Source organism: Aquarana catesbeiana, linkage group LG13 (assembly GCF_042186555.1).
Source record: "Aquarana catesbeiana isolate 2022-GZ linkage group LG13, ASM4218655v1, whole genome shotgun sequence".
NCBI classification, from domain to species: Eukaryota; Metazoa; Chordata; class Amphibia; order Anura; family Ranidae; genus Aquarana; species Aquarana catesbeiana.
The window spans coordinates 206,139,242-206,157,298 of record NC_133336.1 but is presented as its reverse complement, the minus strand read 5'-3'; the positions used below and the strand labels follow the sequence as shown (position 1 = coordinate 206,157,298).

At 41.1% G+C, this 18,057-nt stretch overlaps 1 protein-coding gene across 1 annotated transcript in view; it reads left to right on the top strand.

Moving 5' to 3' along the window:
* Positions 1–1,473: 1,473 nt before the first annotated feature.
* Positions 1,474–18,057, top strand: part of LOC141117755 (NACHT, LRR and PYD domains-containing protein 3-like) — a 646,257-nt gene continuing 629,673 nt past the window's right edge. Inside the window, exons 1-2 of the mRNA XM_073610770.1 lie at positions 1,474–1,558; positions 5,469–5,509. The gene's annotated coding sequence lies outside the window, so the exon portion shown is untranslated. The remainder of the gene's footprint in view (positions 1,559–5,468; positions 5,510–18,057) is intronic.

Here is an 18,057-nt window from a genome sequence, read left to right as displayed (position 1 = left end):
GGTTTGGGGTAGGTCGGTGCTTTGATCATTGATGGGCAAAGCCCTGACTTTGTGGGGACTGGTTATTATAAAGTTGATGAAATATAATTTGATTGAGTCATCAAGGCTAAGCAATTTTGAGAATGATAATTTGATTAGAGTTAGAATTGTGATATGGTTATGAAAAGTGATGAATTTATTTGTAAACCAATAACGTTGCTCCGGCCAATTTATGCCAATATTTGAGTTTTGCGCCCATTATTTATTGAGTCTGTTTGGTGATGGGGAAAAGGGTACAGAGTGCAATCCCATGTAATAATAGGGCACAATTATTTGGGTGCACCTGAATGGGGTTTCCTCTGCCTTCCCCCCAGGTTTTAGCTGATTAGGATGGTCAGATTAGGCAGGTAATCAAGGGATGTTTGGTCCTCCCTGCTCACCTGGGGCAGGTAGGAATGGGCCAATGAGAGTGGATGTAACTCCCTGGAAGCAGTGGGGCTCATTATATAAAGGGCCCACTGTCCGAGGAGTTTTGCTGACAGGATGAAGGTTTGGTAAAGAAGAGAATAATCATGTGCACTTTATGTGGTATGTCACCTTACATATAAAGGGGACTGGTTATTATAAAGTTGATGAAATATAATTTGCTTGAGTCATCAAGGCTGAGCAATTTTGAGAATGATAATTTGATTTGAGTTAGAATTGTGATATGGTTATGAAAAGTGATGAATTTATTTGTAAACCAATAAAGGCGCCAATTTATGCCAATATTTGAGTGTCGTGTCCATTATTTATTGAGTGTGTTTGGAGATGGGAGGAAAGGGTGCAAAGTGCAATCCCATGTTCTTCAAGCTTGGGCCAGTTCACACCAGATGTAGTCAGTAACAGTCAGTTTCTGGTCAGTTTCTGCACTGGAAACTAACTGGAACTGACTGCATGGTGTGAACTAGAGCCATTGGAATACATGGAAAACACTGTGTGTGCATTTTTAGGGCCAGTTCACACCAGATGCAGTTCCATGCACTTTTTTCTGCACAAAATGCATGCACAGTGTATTGGCTCTAGTCAACACCATGCAGTCAGTTTCCAGTCAGTTTCTGCACTGTAAACTGACTGCATGGTGTGAACTAGAGCCATTGAAATACATGGAAAACACTGCACATGCATTTTTAGTGCAGAAAAAAAGCGCATGGAACTGTACGGAACTGTATCTGGTTTGAACTGGCCCTTAGTGCACAAAAAAAGCACATGGAACTGCATCTGGTTTGAATTGGGCCTAAGGCGTTTTTCAAGCATTTTGCTTCAGGTGACAAAACACTCAGATGTGAACAGGTGCCATTAAAATGAATGGCATTTTGCTTGTTGGTCATTTTATGAGCGCTTTATGAGCTGAAAATGCCCGGGTGTGAATGCAGCCTTATACTCATTGGGTACAATATCTGTAGATGGGAGGATCTCGGTGAAAAAGTGAAACTTCCTCAGTCACATTTCCTTCTCTCCCACACTCAAAATTCTTCATTTTGTTGTTTGTATTCAGAGATTCCCGATCGTCTCTTCACAGACCGGTGTGACCGGAAAGGTAAGATTATATAGAACCCGATCTAATATACTGAGTGATGCCGAGTGATAATACTGAGTGTTAGGATGGGGGATGGAGGGTGCAGATGTGTGATGAATGATTGTATGGAGGACGATCAGTCACTCTGTGTTCATGTCTGTTATTAATAAATTTCCATCAGATACTTTTCTTATACTTTTTATTCCTCATCTAATCTCACCTTTAGGCCTCATCTACACTGGACATTTTTACATTTTTTTTTTCTACAGTCAATAAACTCCCCATCATGTTATCCTATGTGTCCATGCACACATAGTCTGTTATCAACTGTTTTTGGCTGTTAAAAAATAACAAAACTAGTGGGTTCTGAGAGGAGTTTTTCAGCTGTAAAAACACTCTAACATCACAAAACACTAATAGATGCTCAAAAACGTGGCTCACCAGTTTTTGACGTTTTTGATCCAAAAAAAAAAAGCTACTGTCGTTTTTATAACGTTATCTTAACGTATAGTGTACATGAGGCCTTATAGTCATTTCTAGGCAGTTGAGTTTAGAAGCATTTTTTTGGGAAAGCAAAAAAAAGCTTTCAGGACGGATGGTCGGAGGAATTTGAAACACCAAATGCCTGTAACAGCTTGTAAACGTGGTAATTTGCGTTTAGCCACATTTCATTAACAGGCATTTTTCATTTTTGACTTGAAAAAAAAAAACGCTTCTAAGCGCAAATGAGACTGAACACGGCATGTACTGTACACATGGCAAAACTGACGTTTTTAAACATCGGTTACTATCTGTCAAGTTAATTCATTCAGGAGAGGTTTTGAAGTGTCCCGTGTACATTAAAGCTGGATACACACTATCCAATTTTCTGTAGATTTTTTCCTTCAGATTTACCGAAACCATATAATATGAGATCAAACCTCAGGAGTTTCAATTTGTGTGCAATCAGGCCAGCCCTTGTACTACATGGTTTTGGTAAATCTAAAGGACATCTGACAACAAAAGTTGTATAGTGTATATAAGCCTTAGACCCGTTTCACACTAGAAATAGCGCCTGTAAAGCGCCTGAAAACCACCTCCCCTTCATTTCAGTGTGACTTTTCACACCGGGGCGGTGCGTTTGTGGGATGTTGGGAAAAGACCTGCAAGCAGCATCTTTGGGGCAGGTTGGGAGCGCTGTATTTAGCATTCTCAAAATGCCCTGCCCATTGGAATGAATGGGCAGCACTTCTGAAATAACTTCTACAATAAATATATTCTGAGGGTGGTTACGGATTCCCTCTATGTATTGCATATATGTATTGACTTGTCTATTCCTATAGTTAGCTAGTCTATTAAAACTCTAATAATGTCACTGTTGATAAGCATAATGATATAAGGTTAGCTATGAAAACAAACACACTGCTCAGTAAAACAACATCTTATTTATTACCCAAGAAGATAGGAAAATGTTAACATGAAAATACTAAAGGAAGATATTACAAAGCATATAACAAAAGAACATCAAAGATACTTATCGCAAGGCTGCCCCCCTAGACACGGTCTCATCAGCTGGGCTCAGGATGGTAACAGAGAGCCATGAGGCTCAGAGAACAATCAGGCAAGAGCCAAGAGCAAAAAGGGACGACTTCCCTTATGTGTGCCCACGTTTGTTCCCTTTATCTAATGGAGCTCCTGTGTGTAGTCACTGGCATTACCTGTGCAAGGTTCCAACCTCTCAGGGGAGACATCAACCAGACATATCTCCCCCATATCCAGCTCTGGTGTCCCCCATGTCCAGTAATGGAGAACCTCTCTGTAGGACTGCTAAGATTGAGACATCACCCCTACAAGGAAATGTTCACCCCATTAATGTGTCACCTGGCACCCTCTAGTCTGGCCAACAGACACCTTATTATACATAAGTGCCAACCTCCTGGGTACCTGCACCATATTAATTCAGTTATGTCAATACATGTCACACATTAAAAACATGATTTCCTTCTTTCAATTCCTCCCTCCAACAAAAACCTATTTTCCATTTCTTGTTGTGAAGGATTGGATAGGTTCTATTCCTTCCCCAACCTCCAACCCATTACACTTGTATTCACAGTACTTTTACATTCATAAATGACAGGAGAGACTCCGGCAAAATGTTTCACAAGTCTCGTTGCTGGGCAAAGTCTTTCAGATTCAGCATTAGCACTAAATTGTCCATAAGAAAAAGAAACCTTATATTGCAAGTATTAATGTGAATCTTTTCCTTTGTCCCTTCTCTCCTGAATGTTTATCAGAAGAAATTTGCGGTGTGATGTGGCAGGAGGATTTTAGGGTTGTTACTGGCCAGATCAGGGGAAAACAGAGGGGAAAAAGCCATAAAAAGAAAAGGAATGCAGCTGCCACATCCAATGATTGGAGCTGCACATAAGCATGCCCACGGGGTGTGCCAGGTATGCCTGGGCACACCCTAATCACCCTGTGCTGTGCAGATTCCCCTTGCTGCTTGGCTGCAGAGAAAGGGACTGAGAAATCTCTGTCCTCAGTCCCTTTCTCTGTCTCAAATGTGAGACATCGGGGGTCTATTTAGACGCAAGATATTTCACCAAAGCCCCCAAAGGGCTTTGGTGAAATTGTAAAAATCTATAATAAAAAATGATTGTAAAACAAATAATGTAGCAAATAATAAATAAGAATAAAAATATAAACGACTGACACAAACCTACTGACCTTGTCCTCTGCTCTAGTGACACTGTCCATTGTCCTATTGTTTTATATATAGATATAGATATACAGTGTGTGTATATGAGCTGCAATATATGACATTTCTAGCGTTGGGTTTATTGCGGCTTTGAATAAAACATCACAACAAAATATCACGTTTTTGTACAGGTCAAAAGGTCACCAATGTTAAAAACAGAAAAACGCCTGTAATCTGCCCCAAAGAAGCTTATGTTCTTTGAGCTTGGGCCAGTTCACACCAGATGAAGTCAGTTCCAGTTTCTGCACCGGAAACTGACTGCATGGTGTGAACTAGAGCCATTGGAATACATGGAAAACACTGCATGCATTGTTAGTGCCAGTTCACACCAGATGCAGTTCCATGGACTTTTTTTCTGCACTAAAAATGAATGCACAGTTTTCCATGTATTCCAATGGCTCTAGTTCACACCATGCAGTCAGTTTCCAGTCAGTTTCTGCACTGTAAACTGACTGCATGGTGTGAACTAGAGCTATTGGAATACATGGAAAACACTGTGCATGCATTTTTAGTGCAGAAAAAAAAGCGCATGGAACTGCATCTGGTGTGAACTGTCCCTAAGGCATTTTTCAAGCGTTTTGCTTCAGGTGACAAAATGCTCAGATGTGAACAGGTGCCATTGAAATGAATGGGATTTTGCCTTATGCCGTGTACACACGATCGGAAATTCAGCCAGCAAAAGACCGATGAGAGCCTTTGGTCGGAAAATGCGACCGTGTGTACGCTCCATCAGACTTTTGCTAGCTGAATTCCAGCCAGCAAAAGATTGAGAGCAGGTTCTCAATTTTTCGGTAAGAAAAAGTTACTATCCGAAAATGCGATCATCTGTAGCAATTCCGACGCGCAAAATTCCTGCGCATGCTCAGAAACAATTTGACGCATGCTTGGAAGCATTGAACTTCATTTTCTCGGCTCGTAGTGTTGTACATCACCGCGTTCCTGACAGTCGAAAGTTCAGTGAACGTTTGTGTGACCCGTGTGTATGCAAGGCAAAGCTTGAGAGGAATCCCGTCGGATAAACCATCCAAGATTTTTCTGACGGAATATCATCTTGTGTGTACGCGGCATGACACTCACAGGGTACAATATCTGTAGATGGGAGGATCTCGGTGAAAACAGAAAAAGTGAATCTTCCTCTGTCACAATTCTTTCTCTCCCACACCCAAAATTCTTCATTTTGTTGTTTGTGTTCAGAGCTTCCCGATCGTCTCTTCACAGACCGTGTGACCGGAAAGGTAAGATTACATAGAACCCGATCTAATATAATGAGTGATGCCGAGTGATACTACTGAGTGTTAGGACGGGGGATGGAGGGTGTAGATGTGTGATGAACGATTGTATGGAGGACGATCAGTCACTCTGTCTTCATGTCTGTTATTAATAAACTTCCATCAGATACTTTTCTTATACTTTGTATTCCTCATCTAATCTCCCCTTTAGGCCTCATGTACACCGGACATTTTTACATTTTTTCTACAGTCAATAAACTCCCCATCATGTTATCCTATGTGTCCACGTTATCCTATGTGTCCATGTTATCCTATGTGTCCATGTCATCCTATGTGTCCATGTTATCCTATGTGTCCATGTTCTCCTATGTGTCCATGTTCTCCTGTGTGTCCATGTTCTCCTATGTGTCCATGTTCTCCTATGTGTCCATGTTCTCCTATGTGTCCATGTTCTCCTATGTGTCCATGTGATCTTATGTGTCCATGTTATCCTATGTGTCCATGTTATCCTGTGTGTCCATGTTATCCTGTGTGTCCATGTTATCCTATGTGTCCATGTTATCCTGTGTGTTCATGTTATCCTATGTGTCCATGTTCTCCTATGTGTCCATGTTATCCTATGTGTCCATGTTATCCTATGTGTCCATGTTATCCTATGTGTTTGTGTCCATGTTATCCTATGTGTCCATGTTATCCTATGTGTCCATGTTATCCTATGTGTCCATGTTATCCTATGTCTCCATGTTACCCTATGTGTCCATGTTATCCTATGTCTCCATGTTATCCTATGTCTCCATGTTATCCTATGTGTCCATGGACACATAGTCTGTTATCGACTGTTTTTGACTCAGGGGTTTTTTGCCTTTAAAAAACCTCAAAACGAGTGAGTTCTAATGCCGGGTACACACGATCGCACATTCCGACAACAAAATCTGTTTTTTTTTCAGACGGATGTTGGCTCAGTCTTGCATACACACGGTCACACAAATGTTGTCTGAAATTCCAAAGGTCAAGAACGCGGTGATGTAGAAGACGTACAATGAGCCGAAAAAAATGAAGTTCAATAGCCAGTGCGGCTCTTTTGCTTGATTCAGAGCATGTGTGGAATTTTGTGTGTCAGAATTGTGTACACACGCTCAGAATTTCTGAGAACGTATTTTGTTGTCGGAAAATTTGAGATCCAACTCTCAAATTTTTTTGTCGGAAATTCCGACGGAATTTGTGAGCCTACACATCGGCAGAGTTTCTGACAACAAGCTCCCATTGAACATTTGTTGTCGGAAATTCTGACCGTGTGTACACGGCATAAGAGTTTTTCAGCTGTAAAAACGCTCTTCAAAACACATCACAAAATGCTGATAAAGATAAAAAAATAATAATAATAAAGAAAAAAAAAAAAAAAAACACCCCTGTCCCCCCTGCTCTCGCGCTAAGGCGAACGCAAGCGTCGGTCTGGCATCAAATGTAAACAGCAATTGCACCATGCATGTGAGGTATCACCGCGAAGGTCAGATCGAGGGCAGTCATTTTAGCAGTAGACCTCCTCTGTAAATCTAAAGTGGTAACCTGTAAAGGCTTTTAAAGGCTTTTAAAAATGTATTTAGTCTGTCGCCACTGCACGTTTGTGCGCAATTTTAAAGCATGTCATGTTTGGTATCCATGTACTCGGCCTAAGATCATCTTTTTTATTTCATCAAACATTTGGGAAATATAGTGTGTTTTAGTGCATTAAAATGTAAAAAAGTGTGTTTTTTCCCCAAAAAATGCATTTAAAAAATCGCTGCGCAAATACTGTGTGAAAAAAAAATGAAACACCCTCCATTTTAATCTGTAGGGCATTTGCTTTAAAAAAAATATATATAATGTTTGGGGGTTCAAAGTAATTTTCTTGCAAAAAAAATTTATTTTTTTATGTAAACAATAAGTGTCAGAAAGGGCTTTGTCTTCAAGTGGTTAGAAGAGTGGGTGATGTGTGACATAAGCTTCTAGATGTTGTGCATAAAATGCCAGGACAGTTCAAAACCCCCCCAAATGACCCCATTTTGGACAGTAGACACCCCAAGCTATTTGCTGAGAGTCATGTCGAGTCCATGGAATATTTTATATTGTGACACAAGTTGCGGGAAAGAGACAATTTTTTATTTTTTTTATTTTTTTTTTGCGCAAAGTTGTCACTAAATGATATATTGCTCAAACATGCCATGGGGATATGTGAAATTACACCCCAAAATACATTCTGTTGCTTCTCCTGAGTACGGGGATACCACATGTTTGAGACTTTTTGGGAGCCTAGCCGCGTACGGGACCCCGAAAACCAAGCACCGCCTTCAGGCTTTCTAAGGCCGTAAATTTTTGATTTCACTCTTCACTGCCTATCACAGTTTCGGAGGCCATGGAATGCCCAGGTGGCAAAAAACCCCCCAAATGACCACATTTTGGACAGTAGACACCCCAAGCTATTTGCTGAGAGGTATAGTGAGTATTTTGCAGACCTCACTTTTTGTCACAAAGTTTTGAAAATTGAAAAAAGAAAAAAAAAATTTTTTTTCTCGTCTTTCTTTATTTTCAAAAACAAATGAGAGCTGCAAAATACTCACCATGCCTCTCAGCAAATAGCTTGGGGTGTCTACTTTCCAAAATGGGGTCATTTGGGGGGGTTTGTGCCACCTGGGCATTCCATGACCTCCGAAACTGTGATAGGCAGTGAGGAGTAAAATCAAAAATGTACGCCCTTAGAAATCCTGAAGGCGGTGATTGGTTTTCGGGGCCCCGTAAGCGGCTAGGCTCCCAAAAAGTCCAACACATGTGGTATCCCCATACTCAGGAGAAGCAGCTAAATGTATTTTGGGGTGCAATTCCACATATGCCCATGGCCTGTGTGAGCAATATATCATTTAGTGACAACTTTGTGCAAAAAAAAAAAAAAAATGTGTCACTTTCCCGCAACTTGTGTCAAAATATAAAACATTCCATGGACTCAACATGCCTCAAAGCAAATAGCTTGGGGTGTCTACTTTCCAAAATGGGGTCATTTGGGGGGGGGGTTTATGCCATCTGGGCATTTTATGGCCTTCAAAACTGTGATAGGTAGTGAGGAGTAAAATCAAAAATGTACGCCCTTAGAAATCCTGAAGGCGGTGCTTGGTTTTCGGGGCCCCGTACGCAGCTAGGCTCCCAAAAAGTCCCACACATGTGGTATCCCCATACTCAGGAGAAGCAGCTAAATGTATTTTGGGGTGCAATTCCACATATGCCCATGGCCTGTGTGAGCAATATATCATTTAGTGACAACTTTTTGTAATTTTTTTTTTTTTGTCATTATTCAATCACTTGGGACAAAAAAAATGAATATTCAATGGGCTCAACATGCCTCTCAGCAATTTCCTTGGGGTGTCTACTTTCCAAAATGGGGTCATTTGGGGGGGGGTTTGTACTGCCCTGCCATTTTAGCACCTCAAGAAACGACATAGGCAGTCATAAACTAAAAGCTGTGTAAATTCCAGAAAATGTACCCTAGTTTGTAGGCGCTATAACTTTTGCGCAAACCAATAAATATACACTTATTGACATTTTTTTTACCAAAGACATGTGGCCGAATACATTTTGGCCTAAATGTATGACTAAAATTGAGTTTATTGGATTTTTTTTAGAACAAAAAGTAGAAAATATCATTTTTTTTCAAAATTTTCGGTCTTTTTCCGTGTATAGCGCAAAAAATAAAAACGGCAGAGGTGATCAAATACCATCAAAAGAAATCTCTATTTGTGGGAAGAAAAGGACGCAAATTTCGTTTGGGTACAGCATTGCATGACCGCGCAATTAGCAGTTAAAGCGACGCAGTGCCGAATTGTAAAAAGTGCTCTGGTCAGGAAGGGGGTAAAACCTTCCGGGGCTGAAGTGGGTAATCACTTTGGCTCTGGAAGATTTACCCCCCTTAATGACCAGGACATTTTTTGCAATACGGCATTGCATTACTTTAACTGACAATTGCGCAGTCGTGCGACGCTGTACACAAATAAAATGTATGTCCTTTTTTCCCCACAAATAGAGCTTGAAAAGATCCTACAAATATCATACAAGTTAATAGTACCTTTATATCTTAATGATGTACTCCCTGTATATTACTTCTATACTAACTAAAAGGTTATCCCAGATTTGTAACAAGTTAACAGTACCCATCAATCTTAGGGATTTAATCCTCCCATATCACCAATCTATATGATCTATACTAACCTCTGCTGTTTCTCTCTGCTCCACACGTTCAGACACACACACACAGACCTATGGGAGCAATGCAGATTGAAATCAAACCACAGACACAGAATAATGCATCACTTGTCTTTATTTCCGGGTTACATAGATAATCAGGTTGAAAAAAGACACAAGTCCATCCAGTTCAACCAAAAAAATAAAACCCCAAACAACCCCATATACACAATCCTATACCCACAGTTGATCCAGAGGAAGGTGAAAATTCCCAGCAAAGCATTTTCCAATGTACTGTAGTACAGCAGGGGAAAAAATCCTTCCCGATCCCCCCCGAGAGCCAATCAGATTTTCCCTGGATCAACTTTACCTATAAATGTCAGTACCCAGTTATATTATGTACATTTAGGAAAGAATCTGGACCTTTTTTTAAGCAATTTACTGAGCTGGCCAGATCCACCTCTGGGGGGAGTCTATAGGGAGTCTATTTCACATGTTCACAGCTCCTATGCCCCCGTACACTTTCCAACAACAAAATACATGGATTTTTTCCGACGGATGTTGGCTCAAACTTGCCTTGCATACACACGGTCACACAAAGTTGTCAGAAAATCCGATCGTTCTGAACGCGGTGACGTAAAACACGTACGTCGGGACTATAAACAGGGCAGTGGCCAATAGCTTTCATCTCTTTATTTATTCTGAGCATGCATGGCACTTTGTCCATCGGATTTGTGTACACACGATCGCAATTTCCAACAACGGATTTTGTTGTCGGAAAATTTTATATCCTGCTCTCAAACTTTGTGTGTAGGAAAATCCAATGGAAAATGTGTGATGGAGCCTACACACGGTCGGAATTTCCGACAACAAGGTCCTATCACACATTTTCCATCGGAAAATCCGACCGTGTGTACGGGGCATTACTGTGAAGAAAACTTTCCGTATTTGGAGATTAAATCTTTTTTCCTCCAGACGTGATCCCTTGTCCTCTGTGAAAAACTCACTGGCTAGTTCACTATATGGACCCCTTATGTATTTTTACATGGTGATCATATCCCCCCTTATGTATTTATACATGGTGATCATATCCCCCCTTATGTATTTATACATGGTGATCATATCCCCCTTATGTATTTATACATGGTGATCATATCTCCCTTATGTATTTATACATAGAGATCATATCCCCCCTTATGTATTTATACATGGTGATCATATCCCCCCTTATGTATTTATACATGGTGATCATATCCCCCCTTATGTATTTATACATGGTGATTAGGGATGAGCCGAACACCCCCCGGTTCGGTTTGCACCAGAACCTGCGAACGGACCGAAAGTTCGCACGAACGTTAGAACCGCATTGACGTCTATGGGACTCGAACGTTCGAAATCAAAAGTGCTCATTTTAAAGGCTAATTTGCACGGTATTGTCCTAAAAAGGGTTTGGGGACCCGGGTCCTACCCCAGGGGACATGTATCAATGCAAAAAAAAACTTTTAAAAACGGCCGTTTTTTCGGGAGCAGTGATTTTAATGATGCTTAAAGTAAAAAAAAAGTGAAATATTCCTTTAAATATCGTACCTGGGGGGTGTCTATAGTATGCCTGTAAAGTGATGCGTGTTTCCCGTGTTTAGAACAGTCCCTGCACCAAATGTCATTTTTAAAGGAAAAAATCTCATTTAAAACTGCTTGCGGGTTTAATGTAATGTCGGGTCATGGCAATATGGATGAAAATCAGAGAGACAAACGGCATGGGTACCCCCCAGTCCATTACCAGGCCCTTTGGGTCTTGTATGGATATTAAGGGGAACCCCGCACCCAAATTAAAATAAGGAAAGGCCCTATATACTCTGAACAGCAGTATACAGGCGGTGCAAACAAGACAGGGACTGTAGGTTTGTTGTTAAGTAGAATCTCTTTGTAATTTTGAACGGGTACATTTTTAACGTGTTTAGCTCCAGCCAAAAAATCTTTTTTAAGCTTTTTGGAAAACATAGGGAAGGGTTATCACCCCTGTGACATTTGTTTTGCTGTCTTTCCTCCTCTTCAGAAGATTTCACCTCACTTTTTGTCCCAATGAAAAATGTTTTTTGAAAATTTGTTTTTTTTTTGTGGAACAAGGATTGGAAAGCATCAGTGGAAAGGAGAAATTGTTTTCCCATATTAACTCTTACAGGAGAGAATTGTGAGCAGGACGCACTGTACTAAATGTAAATAGTCTAGCTGCCTGACCGTGGTACTAATAGGATCAAATAGAACACCAGTAATTTTCTTCAGGTAGCTTTATATACTGTAACCAGACAAGCCTGCCTGTCAGTAGGAAGATAACAGGAACGGATCTAGCTGAACACTGTGAGCAGGACGCACTGCACTAAATGTAAATAGTCTAGAAGATAACAGGAACGGATCTAGCTAAACTGAATACAGTGTATATATATATATATGCAACACCTGGGATGCATATATATACACAATACACTGTAAGTGCAGCTAACTGACTGACTGTTCTGCCTAATCTATCTAACTCAAATCAAATGTCACTGTCTCTCTCTCTCTCTCAATGAACGCCGGAACACACACTACACAGGGCCGCCGTGAAGGTGGCCTTATATAGTGTGGGGCATGTACTAAATCCCCTGAGCCATAATTGGCCAAAGCCTCCTTGGCTTTGGCCAATTACGGCTCTCTGTTCAGGCGGCTCTGTGATTGGCCAAGCATGCGGGTCATAGTGCATGCTTGGCCAATCATCAGCAAGCAATGCACTGCGATGCCGCAGTGAATTATGGGCCGTGACGCGCCACACGAATTTGGCGCGAACGGCCCATATCGTTCGCAATTCGGCGAACGGGCGAACAGCCGATGTTCGAGTCGAACATGGGTTCGACTCGAACACGAAGCTCATCCCTAATGGTGATCATATCCCCCCTTATGTATACATACATGAAGATCATATCCCCCTTATGTATACATACATGAAGATCATATCCCCCTTATGTATTTATACATGGTGATCATCATATCCCCCTTATGTATTTATACATGGAGATGATATCCCCCCTTATGTATTTATACATGGAGATCATATCCCCCTTATGTATTTATACATGGTGATCATATCCCCCCTTATGTATTTATACATGGAGATCATATCCTTCTTATGTATTTATACATGGAGATCATATCCTTCTTATGTATTTATACATGGAGATCATATCCCCCCTTATGTATTTATACATGGAGATCATATCCTTCTTATGTATTTATACATGGAGATCATATCCCCCCTTATGTATTTATACATGGAGATCATATCCCCCTTATGTATTTATACATGGAGATCATATCCCCCCTTATGTATTTATACATGGAGATCATATCCTTCTTATGTATTTATACATGGAGATCATATCCTTCTTATGTATTTATACATGGAGATCATATCCTTCTTATGTATTTATACATGGAGATCATATCCCCCCTTATGTATTTATACATGGAGATCATATCCTTCTTATGTATTTATACATGGAGATCATATCCCCCTTATGTATTTATACATGGTGATCATATCCCCCCTTATGTATTTATACATGGAGATCATATCCCCCTTATGTATTTATACATGGAGATCATATCCTTCTTATGTATTTATACATGGTGATCATATCCCCCCTTATGTATTTATACATGGAGATCATATCCTTCTTATGTATTTATACATGGAGATCATATCCCCCTTATGTATTTATACATGGAGATCATATCCCCCTTATGTATTTATACATGGTGATCGTACCCCCCTTATACTTAATTGGAAGTCCGCGCTTAGGAAAGTAATCAGAAGGGCTGCAGCCTCCCCTTAATTAATTCCTAAATAGGAGTTAATTGGAAGTATATAAAGGAGAAATCTGGGGAGTTGGCGCTGCCCTATAAACAGTGTATATTACTTAAAAATCAAGAAATAAAAGTGACAAGTGACAAAAAGTGCGTGTAAGAGGAAAGGACTTGATGAGAGCTTTGCAAGATCTAGCAGTACGGAGGTGGATAATAGTGGAGGTACCCGGGCCTGAATCATTATAAGGGGACCCTTATAACCGGATCAACGGAGGAACCTCACGGAGCAGTGAAGGCTAAGAGAGACATCCATCAGAGGCAGCTACTCAAAGACACCCACTCCTCTGCCTAGTACCCCTTAGGGGGTGACGGATTCTGGTGAGTGGGGGAGCACCGGGGGGAGCACTTGGAGTCACCAGCTTCTACATGCATGGAAGTCACCTCTTATTACTCCTTGGGCATTTTTAACTGCATGTCAACCGATCCTGGTGTTCTTAATATTCCTGTCTCTGCAAATAAGACATTTTACTTTTGCCTGGGTCCATCACAGGGACTTTTTTTACAGATGCTGCATTCATATACGCTGTTTTTAATTTAACTGATGTTTGGTTTCCTATTTTTATATATGAATTTTGGGGAAGTCTAATATACTGTAATATAGAGTCTTAGCACTTTTTTACACAGTGCACTTCAGTCACTATACAAATTGGGGATATGTGGTAACCTTATACGGATGTTGGTAGCCCCCAAATAGTGTGCTTTTTCACAGACCCCAATAATTTCAAAAGGAGGCTACACACTACTTTAGAAATTTTTGGTTTGCTGCAAATGCAAAGATTTATAATGGAGGTTGGGCAAGTGTAAACCCATTGCACGTTCACCCTTTAAAGGGTCATATACTATATATATTTTTCACCAAACACCTAAACTTTATTTATTTATTTTTGTATTTTTGCACATGCGTAGGGGTATATTCACTTAAGGGACACACATCATACTCCCCTTATGTATTTATACATGGAGATCATATCCCCCTTATGTATTTATACATGGAGATCATATCCCCCTTATGTATTTATACATGGAGATCATATCCCCCTTATGTATTTATACATGGAGATCGTATCCCCCTTATGTATTTATACATGGTGATCGTATCCCCCTTATGTATTTATACATGGAGATCATATCCCCCTTATGTATTTATACATGGTGATCATATCCCCCCTTATGTATTTGTACATGGTCATCATATCACAATATTGCCACATTTTATTATTGTTAACCACTTCAGACCCGGAAGATTTACCCCCCTTCATGACCTGGCCATTTTTTGAGATTCGGCACTGCATCGCTTGACTGACAATTGCGTGGTCGTGGGGCACTGTACCCAAACAAAAATTGACGTCCTTTTTTTCCACAAATAGAGCTTTTTTTTGGTGGTATTTGATCGCCTCTGTGTTTTTTTTTGTGTTATAGCCAAAAATAAGTGACAATTTTGAAAATAAATAATATTTTTTACTTTCTGCTATAATACATATCCAAAAAAAATGTATACATCAGTATAGGCCGATATATATTTTGCTACATATTTTTGGTAAAAAAAAATTGCAATAGGCGTATCTTGATTGGTTTGCGCAAAAGTTATCGGCTCTACAAACTATGGGAAAGATTTATGTACTTTTATTTTTTTTCATGTTTCTTAATGGTAATGGTGGCAATCTGTGATTTTTAGTGGGACTGCGACATGGGGCAGACAAATTTGACCCCAAGTGACCCTTTTTGGGGACCAGTGACATTATTACATTATTGATCAGTGCTATAAAAATGCTCTGATCAATGTTTAAATGTCACAGGCAGGGAAGGGGTTAACACTAGGGGGTGATCAAGGGGTTAACTGTGTTCCCTGGGTGTGTTCTAACTTTGTGGGGGATGGGCTCACTGGAACACCACAGAGATCGCCGTTCCCGATCACTGGGAACATTAAATCTCTATGATGTCCCCTGTCAGAAGGATTCACCTTGTTTACATAGGCAGATCCCCATTCTGCCTCTGTGTACCACGAGTGCATGCCCACAGTGTCACACGCATGGACCACTGTATGGGTACAGTGGTTTGCGCAATAGATCCAACCTATCGCTGTATATATACAATGGATGGTCAGCAAGTGGTTAAAAAAGGTTGTAAAAAGCGGCAAAAACACTTGAAAAAGGGCCCAAAAAATGCCAGTAAATCACTAAACTTAGGTGTGAATGAGGCCTTAGACTCTCCACATAGTCCCACTGGCCAGTGGTTGGGCAGGGCAGCAGGTAGTAGGTAGGCTGTATTGCCATTGCAAATACCATTTATATTGCTGTACTGTGTTAGATTGTCATTAATTTGCAATTACAAGCCAGCATCGCTCTTTAGCACCTGCATCAGTTGTTTTCCAGGTGAATATTGTAAACGAACAAGGTGCCTACATTGCTATATTATAAACTGTTGTTCTTTTTAGGGTTTTGCTGTTAAATCCCATTTAAAGGGGTTGTAACTCCTCAAGGTTTTTCACCTTATTGCATTCTATGTGTTGGCATTCTATGCCAACACAGGAGCAGAAACAAAGGCAGCGTTGACACTCTCAAAGGCCTTAATGTAATCTGGAGACCAACTCTGTGGGTTACCGTCCCTTCTGGTCATATCAGTCAGGGGCTTGACCAGAGACGAGAAGTTACGAATAAACTTCCGATAATAGTTGGCAAAGTTCAGGAAAACCGCTGCAGAGGACGTAAACCCACGGGTCAGGGCCACTGTAGGACTGACGAAAATTTCTCTGGGTCCATCGAAAAACCAGAAGTGGAAATGACATAACCCAGGAATTTAACCTGTTCACGATGGACCTCGCACTTCTCCAGTTCACAATAGAGATTGTTCTCTCTTAGTTAATGAAGCACACGACAAACATCTGTGTGGTGGCTCTCCAGGGACTTGGAAAATATGAGGATATCATCGAGATAAACCACCACACATAACTGCAATAAATCTTGGAGAACATTGTTAATAAATTCCTGGAAAACTGCTGGGGCAATACAAAGGCCAAAAGGCATTACAAGGTACTCATAATGGCCTTTTCTGGTATTCCACTCATCACCCTCCTTAATCCTCAGGAGATTGTATGCCCCTCTCAAATCAAGCTTTGTGAAAACCGTTGCTCCCTTGAGGCAGTCAAATAACTCTGTAATTAACAGAATCGGATAAGCATTCTTAATCCTGAAACAATTGAGACCCCTATAATCAATACAAGGTCTTAGTTCAACACTCTTCTTCTTCACAAAGAAGAAACCAGCACCAGCAGAGGATGAGGATTTGCCGATGAAACCTAGAGAAAGTACGTCTGCAACATACTCCTCCATGCCCTTATCCTCCAAGACCGACAAAGGGTAAACCTGGCAACAAGGGGGTATGGCACCAGGTTGAATGTCAATTGCGCAATCATACGGCCGGAGTGGAGACAAACTACTGGCTTGACCTTTGTCAAAGACATCGCTAAAATCACGGTACTCCTCCGGCAGGGAGGAGAGTGAAGAGGTGCACAGGACCTTGGCTTCCTTCTAGAAGCATGTCTCACTGCATGGTGGTGACCAGGAGAGAACCTCAGCATGAAGCCAATCAAAAGTGGGGTTGTGCCTCTGTACCCAAGGATAACCAATAACCAGCGGAAACTTAGGTGTGGAAATAACTTGGAATTGGATTATCTCATGGTGAAGAGCCCCTATGACCATGGACAATGGAACCATGTTATGAGTCACATGGGCAGGCTGCAGAGGTCTCACATCAAGAGCCTCAATGGCAAGTGGAGTGTCACGCAGCTTCAGCGGAATCGAGTGCTTCGATAAAAAGGCAGCATCAATGAACAGGCCTGCAGCCCCAGAGTTGATTAGAGCCTGTATCTCGATGGACAACTCAGCCCAAGAAAGGGTGACCGAAACCAGAGGCTTATCCTTCTGGATAACTGTGGATGAAACAACACTACCTAAGGTCTGTCCATGACAGGACCTCAAGGTTCGGGTGTTTTCTGGAGGGGTAGGACAAGACTTCAAATAGTGACCTGCCTGGCCACAAAAAAGGCACAATCTCTTCCTCCTCCTAAAGGTTCTCTCATCCGCAGAGAGACACATGAAACCCAAGTGCATGGGTTCATCTTCACTGACTGACTCGGTACCAGGAGGCATGGGAGTTGAGGGAGGCATGGGTGGGACTGCAAAGCTCTGAGACAAACGTACAGGAGGCTTCCCGCAAGCGCTTCCTTAAAAGAGACTCTTTCTCTGAGTCTGGAGTCAATGAGGATGGCAAACTTGATCAACTTCTCCAGCTCAGTGGGTATATCTCAGGCTGCTATCTCATCCTTGATGGTATCCGAGAGACCATGAGAAAAAACAGCCACCAGGGCCTCATTGTTCCACACAACCTCTGCTGCCAGAGTACGGAATTAAATAGCGCAGTCAGCAACAGTTCTTGTCTTCTGTTCGATG